Below are 14,670 nucleotides of genomic sequence, written 5' to 3'. Positions count from 1 at the left end.
TGTATGTTTAATAGAGTGGTGAGGCTCAAGCCCATGCCTCTGCCCATGCAGGTACAGGTGCTCTGTTTCTGTGCTTCAGGACCACGTGGTGCATTCATTTTGGAACTGGGGTCCCTGCTGAGCTGTCCCTGACAGCTCTGTTCTTCTGAGCAGGTCTTGCCTTTGAGTGCTTGATTTCTTGGAAGATGAGTGCGCTGAAAAGGAACACGGCGTGTTTCTCAGGGCCCAGGATGAACTCGTGCCTGGGAGCAAGAGGCAGGGATGCTTTACAGAATTGCACCTCTTGGAGTCTGTCGCTGCTGGTAACGCGGAGGGCTGTCTGGAAGCAAAAGGACTTCTGTTGCTGCAAACTAAAGGCAAATGCTACGTGCAGCTCTGGCACAACAGTGCATTTCACCTGCTTGTTCTCTTACGGGATTATCTCATTCTGTACTTCAGATAAGTAGTGCTGGAGTGCAACATATTTTCCTCAAAATTATTATTTTAGAGTAATCTTACACCTGCACAAGTACTGTGATAGCTGTAGTAGAAACACACTTAGCTGCAGCTTTCTCTTCATTGTGACGTTTTTGCAAGAGGAAAAAAAAAAACTAGCTTTAACACTAGCCTTAGCAAAACCTAATGGAAGTACAATCCCTTCATTTGGCTGAAGCAGATTTTCAGGATGGTTTGGAAACCCAGGAAAAGCAGCAGTGGGTTGTACAATAGGTACTTGCTTGTGCATAATCAGAGCAGAGAAGATGGCAAAAATGTGCCATTCACAGGTCCTTTCTATTAATAGTGAGTGACACTTCTAACATGGGAACATGGCATTAATTCATGTACCATAATCAAAGGGTTATTTAAAAGGTAATCTCTGACTGAAACTGCAGCTTCAGGTTCCTAAATAGATGGAATATAACAATGGCATAATTCTTGTCAGTACTCGTTTTTCTTGTTACTTTCCTGCCCTAATAGATTTAGAAATGTAAGGGAAAGCATGTTCTTGTGTTCACATGAGACCATCCTGCAGAGAGGATGGGGAAGCTGTTGCTTCTCTCCTAATAAAGCACCAACCGCACCAGCAGCGGCAGCAGTTCTGCATGAGCAGTGCTGGGCATGGCCCTGCTTCTAGGGCTTCCCGTGGACGGCCTCTGCTTGTAGCATAACCAGCCTGGAAAGATGACCAATTTTGCAAAGATCTGAATGTGTTACCAGATAATTACAGGCAAAGTATAAAACACACTCGAACGACTGAGCATAGCGCTAGTCCTCTGCGTTCATAGAAGCCCATTTCAGAATACATAACTGTGCACCCCCGATGGCACAGTTCTGCAGGCACATTGTTAGACAGGTCGCGCATACGCGTGTGGTAATGGCTATTGCAGCTGTGAGGCGTTTCTGAAGGAAGGCTCTTGTCGTGTGAAACATCCTGTGCATTGGCAGGGATCTTCGGCATAGCTCCTGACCACTGCAGCCTTTTCAGCAGCTGTGATGAGGTGCTGAGACAGTTCCCTCTGCGTGCTTAAACGTTACCAAGGCAGGCAAACCCCAGGGCGCACAGTGGAAACCATTCAGAAGTTTCCTGTTATGTCGCTGTAGTTTGCAGCCAGTCCCTTTTATCTCTGCTGCGATGTTGGTGTCTCGCTGCAGCGCCATGGCAACGCGAAGCTTATGAATGCCTCTGCACCGCCGCCCCGCGCTGCTCTGCCAGCTTGTGCTGTGCCGCCCTGGGGTCCCACGGCTCCGGGGGCAATGGGTACGTGGGGAGCGTGGGCTTGCTCCTGTGGGGAGCGCGGAGCCCCTGGGCTGCGGTGCTGGGCGGCCACCAGGGCGAGGTGACCCCGGGGAGGTGACCCCGGGGCGGCAGCGCAGGGCCGCGGCTCTGGGTGCAGTGCTGCAGAGCAGGCGCTGCTGGCGCGCGGACAAGCTGCTGGCTCCCTCTCTTGGCTCTCGGCATAATGGAAGGCTCCTGGTACTGGCACAGGGAAACAAAAGCCGTTATATATAAACAGTCTCTTGCTTTCTAATTCTGGTATCGCCCCGGTCTGAATTCTTGTGGTGAGAGCAGGAGGGGGTGCTGAGGAAGAGAGCGGTAGAAAGGAGGGTGATACGAGGAGTTGCGCTGTGGTCTCAGACACCTAACACTTCCTCAGTAATCGTGAAAATGAAGCGCTCAGAGGTTTTCAGGTAGGTGAGGTGAGTTTTGGAAATCATTTTGGAAGAAATTGCCACGTCCCCACTGGAACTGTCCTGTTACTTCTCCATGTATGTAGTGTAATTCTTACTGCAGATCTGGAAGAAACGGTTCTGAAAGTAGTAGTTAGAGTCTTTAACCAGCTCATTGTCATTTTCAGTCTTGGCAATTAAACATTGTGCCACCAGAAAGTTAGGGAGCCTCCTGTTTGCACAACAAACTAATTAATCAGCCTTTGACAAGTTGCATATAGGAAACTATTGCCCTGTCCTCCCAGCACTGCAAAGGGAACCTTCCCTGTGCTGCCGTACATAGTGCTGTCGCCCACCTCCTCCACACCCAGCAGGCTCCCGTTCCCACACCACGCCGTGCTTCCAAGGCCGAAGCACAGAATTGCCTATAAGTTGATCTGCAAAAGGTCTCTGGGAGCATGGTGCTGAGGAGCTGACAGGTGCAATAAGCATGTTCAAATGGGCAGCTGCTGGAAGAAGAATGCCTTGCTGTAGACAGACCTGTCGACAGACATTGCTCGGTATTTCACAGCATAGTCTTTCTTCATGGCCTTCAGCTTAATTAAGATGTTGTCGTGACTACATACTGCCTTCATTTCAGACTTCAGCGTCCTCTGGCTGCATATTGCTTTGGCTTATCAGAGCCACAAGGACAGAGGGAGCCCTCTCAGGCAGCCAGAGTTGATAACGTGCAGGGAAAATTCCTGAATGAAGTGAAAAATTATTTATAATAATGGTACTCAAATAGAAGGGAAATAAGTCACTTTAAGGGTATATAAATTTTTATGATAGTGTATAAACAGCCACAGCTTGCCTTGTCTCCCATCTATCCCTGCAGAGAATGAGGGCAACATCTAGCATAAAGAAAAATATAATAAGAAAACAAAGAAATGAATGGGAAGAGCTGGAGGATTGATCACTCGGTGTATTTGTATATCCTGATGTAAAAGGTGCTGCTGACAGGTGGCCAGGTTTCTTCTGTATAAAACCATGTGTGTGCTGTCAGGGCGGTGTGAGCAGCCTTGTTTCGATTGATGAATTGCCTGCTTTCTTGATTAAACCTTCCGTCACTTAAGAAACAAAAAGCCTGTGTTTGGATGGCAGAGTGGGACATGTCAAAAAAATCTGTCTGCTTTACCTTTGTGCAGATGTTGGGCACAGACTGTAACATGTATTATTAAAATGAATGTGGCATTTACTGTGCATTATTTCTTTCCTGGGAGAAAGGACCTGTAAATTATATGCTAATAATAAGCCTTAACCCTTTCAGAAACCAAAAGATTTAGAAGTGCAAATATTCTCACAGGCAATACTAACAGGATGGGCTTTAATACCACTAACTCTCTGAAGTGCATAAACAGTGTGTTTCAGGCCAAGATGCTGATGTCCCTTGGGAATCTTGCTTCCAGTAAGTTTTCTGCTGTGTAAGTGTCAATGGGTAAACCTTCAGAATTACAGGATTTTCTATTGAAAGCTTTCAAATTCTGACTGCAGGCAAAAGCTGTCTCCCTGCTGGAGGACAAGGCCAGCAGAGGAGAGGTTACACGGCCAGCCAGGCACGACCCGCGTGGCAGCAAGGCAGTGCTCTGCCCCAGGAGCTCTTGGAGCTTCCCCGCAGCTGCATCAGCTCCAGCATTTGATTTAACTTTCAGAATTGCTTTAAACTTGCCAGTCAGACATAATGCAACCAACATGCTATTTCAAGAAAAGGATTAGAGATGGAAGAAAGTCTTAACGTTCCTTGCAGCACACGTGGCAGGATTTAGCATTACAAACTCGTGGCTATGCTTGCAAAATGAGATTTTTACTTTCTCAGCTGTGAGTTCCAAGGAATTACAGGATGGTTCAAGCAGGGTGCTTCCATGCTGTGCAGCTTTTGCCCGCTAATATCAGGCGGGCAAAGCCGTCTCTGGCTTTGGTGTTTGTGACCCTGCATGCTCTTGGGCAGGGTTGTCGTTTTTTGGTCCTGAAATTCTACTGTAGCCAGCTTCAGTCATGTCGCGGATAGACACATTTGCTGGTACCCTTGTAGAACACAAACTTGTATTGACTGCCTTATGTTCAAAATTTGTGTGTAACTTCTGAAATGTGTTGCTCTTGGGCTGTTAGGAGAAATTGCAGTGCATGAAGTGCATCAGATACTTCTGCATGGTCCAGTCAGAATGTGTGCAGAAAATAGTTACAGCCTCTTTGTATCAGTTGCATAGGAAACACACCTGTGAACTTCCAGGTACTGCTTCAGCTTCCATTTCAAAGGCAGAAACCTGGCTTCTGGCATAGAATTCTGTACCTCCAAGGATTTTTGCTCTACTGGAAACCTGGAGATAACAAGATGATCACAGCTACCCTTGTATATGACCAAGTTCAATTTATTTTGAACACTAAAATATGGAAACTGCAGAAAAAAAAAAAAAAAGCAGAACATACTTTGCATGTTCGTGATCATTGTTTTCAAATAATACTTGCCAATTGTCAGCCCAAAACAATTAAAACATTTGTACAAATACTTTAAAAGGAACAGCTGATATTAGCTTGGCATTAATATGCCATCCATATGTTTGGTACCTCAAGCCATGTTAATCCATGGAAATAAAACAGCGCCCAGAAGCACGTATTATTTGTACTGTATGCAAGCTAACTGAATTGGTTTTTAAAATATAGTTCAGATTCTCATGGCATTTGAAAAGTTTTCAATTCAGTTACGGATCCTTCAAAAAGCATTTGTGGAGCCAACAGCCAGTGCGCCCCGTGCAGAGGTTTCCTGTGCCTGCAGCTGAGCTCTCAGCAGCTGAGCACGAGCTGCCAAGCTCGGCGCCAAGGGGCTGCTGCCAGATCCTTTGCTCGAAGCGCTTTGTGCAGCCAGCCTGTAGCATTGCTCTCTGCTTGCGTGTTTAGTTGTACGTCATTCAAATGTGGCTTCTCATTTTTCTAAAATCCTTTTATCCATTCAGACCGTATCGCTAATTATGGCTGGAATTTCTGAAAATGTTAAAAGTTTTTTGCTTATATTGAACTGAAGATGAAGGTCTCCATACTCTTTCAAAGGAAAACACCCTGTCCTCCAGGCTGAAGCTTGGATACCATCGATGTCACATCCCTGAATGAAGCTTCTCACTTTGCAAATCTGTGGTGTGAATGCCTGTAAGGAACAAATGGCAGAAGGCTTTCTCAGGCCTGGGGTACTCAGCTTGGACAGTGAACAATAGTGCACATGCCTTACTTTCCGTACAGCATAAAAAAATCTAGCTGCATCGCGCTGAGCCGCTGATGAGCCACTGGTGAGTCGCGGCCAGGGTCAGAAAGCTGCAGGTATTCAGTGCTTCTAGAAGGTTTGGGAGGATTTGGTAAATGGAGTTCCAATGCTGGTTTGTGATCCAGGAATGGAAACTGCTGCTAAGGATCTGGAAAAACATCAGTCAGTGGGTTCCTGGGGTGAGAAGGGAGGTGCTTTCCTGTATGGGATAATGCAGACCTTGGCAAAGAGACTCGTAACTTTTTGTGGGTAGCTTCTTCTTTTTTCTTTTTTTTTAAGGATTTATTTTACACATTGCTCTTATGGTAGCAGTTTGCTTCCAGATTCTCTGTCCTTTCTGGAGCTCGTTGGATTATTCAGAATGGCCTTCAGTCTTGAAGCCCTTGTGCTCTGGAATGCATCAGAAGGAAGGTGCAGGCGCATCGCTGAGGAGCCGGGGGGCTTGGGGGTGGCTCGCTGCTCTGCTTGGGGGCAGCTCGGTTTTTCCGGTGCTCTGTGATTGACTCAAGGGTGCCTTGTTGCATGTGCCACATTAGGACAAACAAATAAATAACCCCCCCTGGTCTTCCTAGATTAAGAAATGGAAGAAAAATGAAAGATTTCGTTACATTTCAGTGCCCATATGTCAACTTCTTTCTTGTTGCAAAATGTCAGGTTATCTGTGGTACAACTGCCACTTACTTCTCTTCAATGTACATTTTCTTTTAGCAGATACTGTATCTTTTATCTGTATGTAATGAGGACAGACGTTTTAATCAGAGGTTAGTCATTTATTTTTGCAAACTATTGTTTTGCTTCATCATTTTTGCAGATAATTAAATGGTTCACTTGGCACAGTGTGTCTGCTTTATTAAAACAGGTAATTTTGAAAAAAAGAAAGATGCTATTTTTTGGATCACTGCACAAGAATTGCTTTTATCTTCATCTTCCTGCATAGTTTCTGGTGGTTTTGCAATACCCTCCTATCTTCATGTATTTTAGTACATTCTTCTCTCTAAGGGGGGAGGCCCCGTGCTATATTTTACTGTTGATCCAGATTTCCACATGTTTGTTCTTTGCACTTCTTGAGAATAAAATCAGAATAAATTTATTTTTGTGACACCAAAATTTAGTCAGCATGGTCCAAACAAAAAAACACCAGACAAGTTGTGACACAAGCTTTATTCTGCATCTAAACCTCTACTGGGCTGAGATTAAAGTCATCCTGTTTTTCTGCCCTATTGAAATTTCCAGTCTTTGGATTTAGAGACCTGGATAATCTTCAAAATATAAGAGGTTCTATTAATAACCAGCAGTGCAGGGAGACTGAAGGCTCATGTAAGATGCTGCAGCTGCGTATTTCAGAGAGGGAAATGTAAGTGTTATTTAATACTGTATTTAATGAGATTCAAAGGAGCATATTTCCTACTAAATTCTGCTCATCTGTGGTATACAGATTTTTGTGCACGCTTGCTGCTGTAGTGCAACATCCCGTGTTTTCAGTGCTACGCTCAGGTGGGCTCAGACCAGACGGTGAAAGATGAAGCCGCGAGTTCTGCTTTCTGTATATTTTTTTCAGGCATGTGATTTTTCTGCTTAACCTGGTGTAGTCCAAAGCGAAATTGTCTTCACCATCCCATTTTTCTGTAGCTGTATGAAGGTTTTGGCTGCGGTGCTGCTCTTTGCCATGCATTTAGTCTGTTATCCCATGAAGCTGCGTACTGGTGTGTAAAGTTTCATTTTTTTCACGCTGTAACGTGCCAGACTTGGTCTTCACTCGTTTTACTCAGATTGCATGTCCTCCAAGGGAAGTGCTTGTGGATTTCCACCCGGAGCGTTGCCGGGTTCCTCACCCCAGGTGTGCAGGCAGGCATGTGGGCAGGGGCTCGCACCGTGCCCACCGTGGGGACGGTGGTGAAGGTGTTGCTGGCAGGGTGCCATCAGGGCGCTGCTGCCGACCTGCGCTTGCTTGGAGAGACGCTGGCGCGTGGCTGCTCCCGAGGACTTGCACCAGTTGCTTGTGGAGCACAACCTCCGAGGTGGGCTGCACTGTATTTGTTTTGCTTTTCTGAGTGCCGTAGTTTAATTTTTTTTAAATAGGAAGCCGCTATGCGGTTTGGATATTTAAACAGTTATTAACCGAATGACAATTAACAGATTGCATAGACAGATTTTCTTTTCAAAACCTCTGAAATTGAGTACAGTTTGCAAAACTATCACGGCATAGTAATGACAATGAATTTTGATTTCCCGGAACTGATATTAGACTCCTTATTAAACTATGTGCATCTGCTTTTAATTTACTCCAAATAATTGGAAAATGCAATGAAGCTTTCCAATTAAAGCACGGCTTTATGCTGTTTAATAATACCCCCATAATATTATAGCTTATGAAGTGACAGGTGAGTTGGTATATGAATAAAACATAAAGGCAGCAATAAGGGACAGAAAACCAGAGACAGTTGTTGGGGATTTTAAATGCTGGATGTAATTTGCATATATTAATCTCTTCTTTTCAGCCTTATCAGGCGTTCTTCAGTATTTGAAGTTAAAATAGCGTTGACAGGCGGGAGTACGCTTAGTTTTTTCAAGGATTTATTACTTGTATAATTTCTGATCTTTAATAAGCAGATATGACTGATCCTCATAGTTCTATAGAAATCGGTTAATTGTTCCAGATGGCGTGTACTGATTATGCAAAATTACTTTTCACACCATTTTTTTTTTCTGATGGAGTTTGGAGTAAAATTAAATTTTTTATAGCCTTCTTATCATGCTGTTTTACAGTGGTTTTTGCACAGAAGTTGAATTTAATCTACTATATTACATTGACCAGCAGAGTTATTCTAATGTAGTATTTTGTGATTTGACAAAGAATAATAGAACACATTGCTCATTGTTCGTTACTGTGCTGCTAATAAAAAGGAGTTCTAGTGCAGAAAACCAGGCTGTTATTTATGAAGAATGCTTAATTTGCACAGTTAAAAATGCAAAATTGTTACAATGAGATGTTCTCTCTTTTGCATAGAAGATCTGGGCAGAACAAATGAAAATAGTCTTGTTGGTACAGATTTCATCTAATAGAGAAGGATTTTTTTAAAAATAACTAGTGCGGTTAGGCTGTTTTACTGGGAGCAGCAGTCATCCAGGCAGCATGCGCTGAATCCTATCAAGAGGTGTCACTGGTGTTTTCCCGGATCATCGTAATCTGGATATCTCAATGGCATAATTCCGTAAGTGAACAGCATTCGTGAAGGTTGCAGGGCTTCATTTGTCTAATGAAATGCTGTTCATACACAACAAGCCACACGTGAAGCCCCCTCACTAAGCAGGCTGTTGTGGTTCGGGTTGGTGTGAACTCTGCCTTCAGAGGAGGTGCCTGGGGTCTGCGTGCCCATGGGGTGCTCAGGCTGGGCCCCGCCTGCTCCGGCACCAGCACCGGTTCCGTCGAATTTCCTCGTTGCCTCCCAGCGTTTGTTGCACCCTCCTGCAGCCTGCGTGGAGCGCTGCTCTGACGGCGCTGAGTGTCACACGTGTTCTGTTTTTCCTTCCTCGGCCAGCTCGGGGGCTGGTGGTGCCCCTGCCCACAGACGGCTTCGCGGCTCCCGGCCGTGGGTGCCCTGCCGTCAGGGACAGCAGCGTGAGCACGGCCCCGTCTCAGGGGCCGGGCGTTGTCCTGAGGTCTCCGCTGCTGCACGTAGATGCATGTGGGGAGAGGGGCTGAAGGTATGGTCCAGGGCTGAGTCTGAGACGTCTTATTAGTCTTTGAAAAGCAAAACAGCAAATGTTTAAAAAATGACCCTGTGGTTAATGGAATTAAAATCTCCAATTAAATTAGAAAAGTGGGGATACAGTAAATGGACTTTGGTAAAGAGTGCTTATTTTTAACTCAGTAGAAAAAAGACAAGTAATTAACTCAGCCATTAGAAAGCTCAAAATTCCTCCCGTCTCCTGTGCAACAAGAAAATTGTTTTGTGTATACTTTTCTATATGGAGGAATAATATATAGGGAAACGACTAATGGCATAAATCAGAAATGATTAGAAAATATTTGTTCTAATGAAGTAATAATTTGGTAGTAATGCTTTTCATCAGTGTAGCTTAAGGCTACATTAAGTGGACAGACTTTATATGGATTCTCTAATTTTAATCTCCAAAATGCTATCTAATGTCTCATTAAGACTTGCATATAATGTATCTTAAGTACAGTCATTAAATATAGTTTAGGGAGATTTATGTTCAGATATTGCTTAAAGATGTTTTAATAGGCCCATTTACTCTGATGATATTAATGAGTTCTTAACACATATTAAGCTTCTAAAATTGGTAGTATTCCTCTCACAGTGAGCAAAACAACTTAGGAATTGTAAATGAATTGGGTGCTCCAATAAGGCTCTTCAGTCGAGTCTGCAGACACCCTCTTGAATCTGTTTCACTCTGGAAGTATCAGCTCTGCGCCTCCTGCCTTCCTGCAGCATGCCTTGCACGGGCTTTGCAAGGTCATTCAGCCTTACCAGCAGTTCTCTCCTGGGCGTGCAAGGGTTGATGGCGGTCATGGGCGCTCCTGTGAGTGTGTATACCCCAGAGCTGGCGTAAACGTGTAAAACGTTACACAAATCTGGTTGCATATTTACTAAAATAAATAGATATTTTAAGGAAAAAGACAGTACGGCTCTAATTTTCATAAATTCTTTGCTTTTGATCATTTCACGTTAGCATGTAACAATTGTAATTATGTGTAATAAGAACCGTTCGTTCCCATATTTTCACTTTAGTTCCAACTCTGAAAGTTATTGCAAACAAGATGCTCCAGTTTCATCACTCAGCTCTTAAAAAATCCTTCTGAGTTCAGAGACTTTTATAATTACTAAATTGGTTTGTTAGGAGGAGATAATAGCAAATTTCTTCTTTTCATAATTGGACATTTCTTCCCTGTAGGCTAATGTATGCGCGGCACTTGCATACACAATAAGCCGTGCTTTTGAAAAGCCATAACTAGCTAATAAGTGCTGTGGTGTCATCAGAGAGTAATGGTTTGCTGATTAGCATAATTAATGACAAATGGTGGTGTGGAGCTGGTGGATTGGTTTAGCAGATGATGAATGCATCGCAGCCCGAGTCGAATCCTGCCAAGAAGGCCTTGCTGGCTGTCAGCCGTCTGTTCCCGCGCAGGTAGACCTCATTAGTCACCGCCAAGCGTGCCAGCTCGCCTTCGCCGCCGTGCGGGGCTGGGGGGCTCGGCACGGTGTGCGCAGGCACCCCCCGCCCGGGGCTGGCCTCGGCCCCGTGCCCGCTGGGAGCCGCTGCGCCCGCGCGGGGCACGCTGGTGGGCGCTGAGCGTGCCTCTCCCCGGGAGGGCAGGAGGGAAGCTCTGGGCGACCACTCCTGCTATGAGATGGGCGCATTTATCTGTGACTTGATTAATCGGGGCTAATTTGCATTCACAAATGAGACTGATAAAAATGGAGTTACCTTTTCACCTTTAAAGGGGAGGAGGGATTATTTCTAGGTTGTCTCTTTTTAAGTGATAAGCAACTCTTTTACCAGTAAGGATGAAAATACTTAATTTGCATTAGCAAAAGAAGCTAATTATTATATAGTTAATTAGCATCTGGAAATGAGGATTATCTTAATTACAAAGCACAATTTCCTTAATAGCTACAAAACTGTAAGTTTGATCTGTGTGGAGATTGGCGACTATTATTATGTAATTAGTGATCATATTAATGGTGCAATGTATTTAGATATAATTTGCATATGCAAATGAAATTTACCTGATAGAAATATGTGGCTCCACTAATGGCTCTGAGCACTTAAAGTAAATTACATTAGGAGATCCAGATCCTGGCTTGCCACGCAGTGGTGCTGAAACCTCTCGTCCTGCAGAAGAGCCGGTGGTGCGGGGTGTGTTGTGAGAAACCCGGGGCACAAAGACATTGCCCGGCCGTCTCAGTTCCTGGGCTTGTCCTTGTTACAGCTTCTGGCAGCTGAGCGTTCCCTTGTGCAGCACAGGCATTGCCCGTGCCGTGCTGGCAGCCTCTCCTACACTGAAGGCATCAGCTCCCTGACAAGGCTGCTTTGGCTGGAGAAGTATTGTCCCTGGAGCGAAAGTTGGTGATTTCAGGAGGAAGCAAGCATTCGTGATAATGGCGGTAGTGAGCTACTGGGCAGGGAGATGCAAGTCCCGCCACCTTCCTTTGTAGCATGCTCGTGATTCCTTTCTGCTCTCCATTCACATTTGGGGATGCCTTGGTATGGAAAGCATGCCGTTTACGTGACAGCTCATCCAGTGCCTTTCCCCTGCCCTTGCTGGGAGCAAAAAGCTGCATGTATGTTCAAAATAAAAAACAAAAAATAAAAATAAAAACATCTTTAAAAGAAACCTATTGAGAGAGGGTGCAGTGTACCTGTATCTCACACAGGGAGCCCTGTGGGACATATACTGGTTGCACAACTGGAGGCTGTGGGGTGCTGGTGCTGAGCAGGATCGCAGCTGCCCCTGTGAGTGCTTCTGGCCCCACGGGACCTGGCCCCCTGAGCACAGAGAGGCTTTCGAGCAGGGGGATCCCAAAGATCCTCTCATGGTGACAACCTCCCACCTCTGTAGGTGTCTCAGCAAAGGAGAATTAAAGCTTCCAGGGCCAGATACTGTAACAAAATGAAGTGTGTTTCTGTAATATACCCTGCTTCTAACCTGTGGTACTGAAAATTAGTGAAGTGAAAAAAAAAATACAAGTGCTGGAAGGAAGCAGCCATTACTGGGCAGGATGTTTCTCTCATCAAGAGGGAGAAATTTACAGCTGCCTGCCGGGGAACACTGCAGCTATTGTGGGTGCTTCCTGAGATGCTTTTTGCAACTGTTTGCTCAAGCCCGAGTTCTGTATGCCTGCGTCTCCACTGCAGACAGACATTACAAGTTTAATGACTTCCACGGAGTCTGTCTATCGTTACAGTTAGAGCTGAAAGTAATTGAAAAATGTCTGTGTTTCTCTTCAGCACAAAGACCTGCGTGCAGGGGCTGGAGGAATACCTCTCGTTCAGTGCTGCTGTTCGCGAGGGTCGCTGTCCTTATGTGAGACCTGCTTAAATTCCTCTGCAGCCCAGCACAAGTACCCTGTTTTGTATCTGCTCTGGTCTAATTAATTAAGGGTTGTTGCTTGGAAGCAGCACATGCTTAGGTGTGATCTTTGAAGTTTAGTATAGTGCAGAGACTTCAAAGGAGACATTTTATTAAAAAATAATAAAATCAAGAGCTCCTAAACACTTGCAATTTGAAGAGCTTGTTTGAAGTCTATCCATGTTCTCTGGTGCTGATATAGCCGTGGTACCAAGGTACTATTTAGCTGTTACCATGCAGTACTTAACCTTAACTTTATTTAAAAAAAAAAAAAAAAAAAAAAAAAAAGAAAAGGAAAATAATCAAAACCAGGAGTATTTTCTCAAGTGTTTTCGTGGCTTGATCTAGCAGTAAAGAACTAATTATGTTGTGTCATGAGCTGTGCAGGAAATAGAGAAAATCAAGGCTGACAATCAAATTAGCAAAAATGAAAATTTAATCCAGGTCTGTTTTTTTAATCAATGTCATTTCAAGATGAACAGAAAAGCTGTAAACTGTTCCCCTTGCTGGGGCTCCTCTCAGTGGTCAGGGAGGCAGTGTTAGGCAGGGCCCGGCTCCGCGGCCTGTTCCTCGGCGCCCTGCCCGCGCAGCTCGCTGGCGGCAGCGCCGGGGGCGGCCCTGTGAGTGCCGGAGGAGCTGCCATAGCCAGCTGGGTACGGCTGTGGGCCACGAGGTGCCCCCAGTTGGGCAGTGCTGGGGCCCATCAGCACGGCGGCCTGTGGGGCAGGGCGCCTCGCCTCGTGCTGGTGCAGCAGGACCAACACGGAGGCCTTGGCCCGTCAGGCTGAGCCCAGCGAGGGGTCGTGGCTGGGGCTGGCACCGGCAGGTCCGGACGTCAGGGCAGAGCCCCCAGCGCACCCTGCGTCGTGCCATGGCAGCACTTGCTGGAGTGGAGCTTGCTTGGAGACTGCCCTGGTCTCCTCTCATCAGCACACTTGACTAACGAGGGGCTGTGTGGGGCCAGCCAACCTGCCGATCCTCTCGGCACCGCCAGCGACAGCAGCCTCTGCAGCAGCGGCACAGATGGCAAGCCCGAGCGACAACGTAAACTACAATATGTCTTGGAGACACTGTCAGGCTGCCGCGGATTTGTCACGTCGTGGCAGACTCTGGGGTGGGGAGCAGCTACATGTCCCCTGCTCTTGCCTGAGAAGTTGCTGATGGTGGGGCTGTGCCTGGTAGGCTGCAGAGGAGTTGGACGCGAGCCAGAAGAAACAGTGGTCAATTGCTTGATATGCGGGCACTTCATTAAACAAATAAGTGTGCATTTGGGGGGGCGGTGTCTGAATCTGAGGAGTGCAGCCTGTGGCAATCGCAGGCGTTCGGATTGCTGAGGATTTGGCAAGAGCTCGCAGGGAGAGTTTGCTTTTGTTTTCCCCCTGAGATTTTGCTATCATTAGTGATTTGGAAATGCAGAGTGGTGGTGTTCCATCTGGGACTCGGTGCACAGTAGCACACACACATGTTTACTATTCAGGCTGCTATTTAAATTACTGTGTACAGAAATACAGAAGTAGGAGGCTTAGCTGTACATTATGAAAAGAGTGGTGTATTTTGAAAAGCTTGCATCTTCCTCTTGATGCGTTGCAGGCTGTTGTAAAAGGTTTTTTTTCCGCACTTGTGAATGACTTTCCTCTGCGCTGAGATCACATAACATTCCTTCGGTGTTTGATGTTGGTGTCCTGCGGTCCTCCACGTGTGACTGTAACGGCTGAGGCACGCCCAAGCACTCACTGCAGTTCCAGAGCCCTGCACGCTTCGTAGGGGATGAAGGGCACCGAGTGCTCTGTTGAGGTGCTGGTGGTTCTGCCCTGTGCCCTGCCTCCTCCGCGCCCCAGGCACATGTCCCTCAGGAGAGCAGGGCCTGCCTTGCACCCTATTCCCCCCAGTGAGTCACACCCTGATCACGTGTAATCTATTGCCCTCGATTGCCAGAACTGTCCCTTGTTCTTGTCGTGCAGTACAGGATGGCACAGGGGCTGCAGTCTCTTGTGTATGTGCAAGTTCTGTTGGAAGAGGGTGGGCTGCCCAGGTGCTGTGCTGCCCTCACCAGGCTGTGCTCTGTGGAAAAGGAGAGCAAAACCTTCCAGCATTGCCCTGGGAGCATGGTGTTTCCACGTTCATCCCATTTATC

General features: G+C 46.0%; 1 protein-coding gene across 5 annotated transcripts in view; it reads left to right on the top strand.

Moving 5' to 3' along the window:
- The window catches only part of MVB12B (multivesicular body subunit 12B), a 64,688-nt gene that overhangs the window by 32,352 nt on the left and 17,666 nt on the right, over positions 1 to 14,670 (top strand). The window lies entirely within an intron of this gene.

Source organism: Aythya ferina (genome assembly GCF_964211825.1).
Source record: "Aythya ferina genome assembly, chromosome: 20".
Classification (NCBI taxonomy): Eukaryota; Metazoa; Chordata; class Aves; order Anseriformes; family Anatidae; genus Aythya; species Aythya ferina.
Note: the sequence above shows the minus strand (reverse complement) of the source record. Positions and strands in the feature narration are given on the sequence as shown.